Below are 5,319 nucleotides of genomic sequence, written 5' to 3' on the forward strand. Positions count from 1 at the left end.
GGAGCAGGGTGGTGGTATTAGCGCTCCAACTCTGTCTATTTTGCTCTGCGCACTTATGGTGATAACACCTACAACCTAGGGGCTCTTGTCGCATGCCGCTTGCATCTTAATTGAAGAAAAGGCAAGATTCATGTTGGTATTTATGCCACACGTGTTGCAAAGTATTTTGAAGTGGCTATATGCCCTATGGATTATTTGCTGCCCCAGGTTTATCTCGACCACAAATCTATGATAGAGCATCAATTCACTCAGGAAACTGATATACCGCATGACATTCACTATAACTTAGTATACATCAACATTACTCATGATATTATTGTGTTTCCTGAACCCTCCTTGTTTAACTTTCGTGCCAGGAATGGGTGCACCGTCATAACAAAGTATATAATTGCATATCGTGACGTGTTAGCTCTACGGAAGCTAAGGCCTAGGATTTGGATGCTGAGGTGCCACCGCAGGAACACTTTCTTGGACTTGATGGTTACGAGGAGTTGTGATTACCAAACTAGGCAAAAGCCTAATCTTGGGGGGGGGTATGTATCTCACCAACAATACATTCATGTTCACACACTTCATATAAATTGTTGGTGTTCACCCTCTTTCCTAGTATATCCATGTTAGCTCTATTTTTCTGCTTTCTTCTTGTGTGCTTGAAAAACTTTAGAAAATACAAAAATATTTCTTACTTCTTTCCGGTTATCATTTCCCGTTTAGTTAGCTGTAATATTAATACAAAATCCAAAAATATTCCTATTTGCTTGGTGGGAGCTTTCCCGTGGAAATAGTTTTTTTCGTTCTTGTTTTCCCTAAGTTTATTTTGCTTGCTTAAGAAAAAAAATCCAAAAATATTTTAGTGTGTTTATCTGAATTTCTTTTCCTTTTGTTGAGTTATGGAAAGGGAAGACCACGATGAAAATGTTGAGTGCCTCTCATATGCTTTATTGTTGATCTAACGAAGAGCCAATATTACCATGATTTCCCCTTTGTTTAAAACTGCCCTGCTGATTCTAGCTTAGTCCACAGCACCACTTCATTTTTATTACTATCACATCATTCGGTCGTGCAAGTGAAAGGCAATAATGACGATATTTGATGAAGTGATCGTGGCAAAGGAAACGGGTATGGACTCTTCTTCTATTTCGTTTTTGTAAATATGTTGGGTCATTCCATCTTGATTCATTATAACATGAGTGAACATGTTTGTGATGACAATTAGAGATTATAGCTTTTCATGCCATGCTTAAATAGCTAGGAGTTGATAATGATTTACCTTTTCTGTGAACATGCATTTAAATAGTCATGATGTGCTATGGTAGTATGGTATTTTCCTGTGAGTGATTCGAGTGGTTTGACTTGGCCCATGTGCAAACATGTAGTGGGTTCAAAACCAGTGCAGCCTTTATGATATTTGAATTCAGAATGTTTATATCCTACTCATGCTTTGTCCAAAGTTGATTATTTTCAATGCATGTTCATGACCGTTGTTGCTCTCTAGCTAGTCGCTACTCAAACTTTTGCTAGCCTCCACGTGTACTAAGCGGGAATGTTGCTTGTGCGTCCAATATCCTTAAAACCAAGTTATTCCACATGAGTCAACCATACCTACCTATATGCGGTATTACCCTGCCGTTCCAAGTAAATTTGCATCTGCCATCTCTTAAATATTCAAACAAACATCCGTTTTGTGCACTCATACCACTCATCGAACGATGGGGACATCGGTATCTTTCATGCTAAGTAAGTTACTCTCATGACACACGTTTATTCGCCGTCATTGCAGGAGAGAGGTTCGTACCAAGGATGACCAGTCCTTCTTAATAAAAATAAATTAAAACAAAACCCCTTGGGAAGGTTGATATGTTTGTGGACACCCGTGAATTTGGCCAGCCAAGGTTGTGTATGGATGGTGGATAGGAGTAAAACTTTACAATTCTATTTGGGAACCACCAATGATGAGTTTAGCGTGGAAGATAGTGAAAACCTTTGTCACAACATTCACAGTAAAGAACACACTTCAAAAGTTATACTTCCATTCCTGGTTTAAAAACTTGAGCTTTGACACCTCTCTAAATCAATGCTTCCCTCTACGAAGGGCCTATCTATTTACTTTTATGTCGAGTCAGCACCCTCTTACTTACATCACTAGACTAGAGAGCACTATTGTCATTTTTCTGCATTGCGTCTAGCCAATGTTGGATATGAGTATGATTGGAATCTTTTCTATTTTGTAATATAATTTTTAGTCATTGCTTGAATCTCAGAGGTGCTCTACATTTATGTTTTGGGGGCTAGCAAGATACCATGTCATATTATAACATGATTGTTTTGACAAATTGTTGGCATGTGAGATATCTTATTATTGCTTAATAGTTGGTTATGTATTGCCATGATTGGATATAATACTTAAATTATTATCATGGATGTGTTTATTTATGATTTATACTAAAAACGTGAACACTAGCTAAGCATATGTATAACGACTAGAACAAAAGAGTATGTAAAAGTTTTCTTTATCACTTTCAGTTAATCAACTGAATTGCTTGAGGACAATCAACGAGTTAAGATTGGGGGAGTTGATAAGTCTTCGACGTATCTACTTCTCGAAACAATTTTGCTCTATGGTTTTGACCTGTAATTTGCATGATTTGAATGAAACTAACCCAGAATGACGTTGTTTTCAACAGAACTTGGTGTTATTTTTGTGCTGTAATAAAAGTTCTTGAAATTGGACAAATTATTTTGTGAATTATTTCTGGCATTTGTAAGGAATTATGGAGTGAAGCCGTGACAGAGAAACACTGCCAGGGGTCCACATGCCAACAGGGCGCCCCCCTGGTCGCGCCCTGATGGCTTTAGGGGACCACTTGGCTCCTCCAACCCTAATTCCAGTCCTATAAAATCACATCTTTAGAGCAAAAATAAGAGAGAAGTTTTCATCATGTTTCACAAGACGGAGCCGCCGCCACCTCCTGTTCTTCCTCCTGAGGGCTGATCTCGAGTCCATTTGCGGCTCCGGAGAGGGGGCTTCGTTGCAGTCGTCATCACTAACCCTTCACCATCAACACCACCATGATGCTCACCAGTCGGAGTGAGTAATTCCTTTGTAGGCTTGTTAGACGATGGTGGGATTAGATGAGATTGATCATGTAATCGAGTTAAGCTTGATAGGGCTTGATCCCTAGTATCCACTATGTTCTGAGATTGATATTACTATGACTTTGCTATGCTTAATGCTTGTCACTAGGGCACGAGTGCCATGATTTCAGATCTAAACCTATTATGTTTTCATGAATATGAGAGTGATTTGGATCCTATCTGGCAAGTTGTACATACCTATTATGTGTCTTGATCCGCATATCGCAAGGTGATAACAATTGTGATTCTTTCTGGTGATTAACGTAGTTTGAGGAGTCACTACTGTAATCAGGGAATTTGCCATGAGCTTGTTCTTTGCCGTCAGCTGGCTGATGGCAACAAGCCTCTTTGTCATCAACTGCCATAAAACAGATCGCAAAGACAATGTTTGCGATCACCCAAATCTTTGTCGTTTGCCAGCAGACGACATAGAAGGAGCAGGCAGACACGAATGAGCCTAGGCCCCATCCCCCCCTCACTTTGTCGTTTGCCAGCACAAGGCAAAGAAGAAGCAGGCTGATGGAAAATGGGATGCCCTATAATGACCGTCACCACCCCCACCCCCTCTTTGCCGTCGCCGTATAGGGCAAAGAGGGCAGTTCCTCTAACGACCATTCCCCCTCAGCCCACACCCCTCTCTCTCCCCTCTCTCCCCCTCTCTCTGTCTCTCTATCAACCCACACACCACGAGCAGCCGATCTCCTTCACCACCTCCAATCCCCTTCTCCCCCACCACCACTCCTCACCGGACCTCCTGCCCCGCCACCTCGCCATTGCCCGAAAGCTCTTCCCTGCCACCTTGTCGGTGCTCTGCCCCGCCACCTCGCCGGTGCCCCGACGCCCCCGGCGCTCTGCCCCGCCTCGGCGCCCCCAGCCCCCCACCGCCCCAGCCCCCACTGCCCCGGTGAGTTTTTTCTATTTTTGTTCTTTTTTTACTGTTTAATTTTTAGGTTACACTCCCTCTCTAACTATTATAAGAGTGTTTAGATTACTTAACTAGTGTTCCAAAGGCTCTTATATTAGTTTACGGAGGGAGTATTATATTTAGTGGTAGGTTATATTAGATTAGATTTTTTCTGTTTTATTGCTAGGTTATATTAGATTAGTGATATGTTTTAGTTAATTAGACATAATTAAAAGAAGTAGAAAAAAATGAAGAAGAAAAGAAGAATAAGTAGAAGAAGGAAGAATAAGAAGAAGAATAAGAAGAAGAGGTGGAGGAGGAGGACGAGGAGAAGAGGAGAAGAAACAAGAGGAAAAATGAATAGAAGGAAGAAGAAGAAGAAGAAGAAGAAGAAGAAGAAGAAGAAGAGGAGGAGGAGAAGGAAGGAAGAAGAAGAATAAGTAGAAGAAGAGGAGAAGAAGAAGAAGAAGAAGAAGAAGAGGAGAAGGAAAGAAGAAGAAGAAGAAGAAGAAGAAGAAGAAGAAGAGGATAAGAGGAGAAGAAAGAAGAGGAAAAAAGAAAAGAAGGAAGAAGAAGAAGAAGAAGAAGAAGAAGAAGAAGAAAACAACAAGAAGAGGAGAAGGAAAGAAGAAGAAGAAGAAGAAAAAGAGGAAGAAGAAGTAGAAGCAGAGGAGAAGAAGAAGAAGAAGAAGAAGAGAAGGAAAGAAGAAGAAGAAGAAGAACAAGAAGAAGAACAAGAAGATGAACAAGAAGAATATGAGGAGAAGAGGAGATGTCATTAGCAATATGATTTTTTGACGGTTTGAACTGTCAATGCTTTATGGGATGTGATGTCCTAAAAAAATTCACTCGGTAAAGTTTTCTTGCTTTGTGCTATTTCTACTTCTTGGAGTAATCGTCGTCAAAGTTTTTGGTCCGTGATCCCGCTGTTGTTCGACTACTTCCTCTAAAGCCGAGGGTGAGATATGAATCCACCTTCACCTCCTACACTCTTTTAATCATGTTAGTAAATTTCATTATCATGCTAAGTCGCGTAATCTAGGTGTCTCCCGTACGAAAGGGTTGCATCGATGAATACACATTCAGTTGCATATTTATCACTGTAACTCATTCGGATTGTCTAGCGATTTCCACAGACGGCCCAAGGATGTGTAGATTGGGTACGTTCTCCATGCTCTACCCCATTCCAAGACAAAATTTCGGCAGTGCCTCCCCGTTGTTCTCCAGATGCACATTCTCCCAGATTTTTGCCAAGTCGTGTATTTGGAGAACAATGGGGA

This window comes from Hordeum vulgare, chromosome 2H (assembly GCF_904849725.1).
Source record: "Hordeum vulgare subsp. vulgare chromosome 2H, MorexV3_pseudomolecules_assembly, whole genome shotgun sequence".
Taxonomy (NCBI): domain Eukaryota; kingdom Viridiplantae; phylum Streptophyta; class Magnoliopsida; order Poales; family Poaceae; genus Hordeum; species Hordeum vulgare.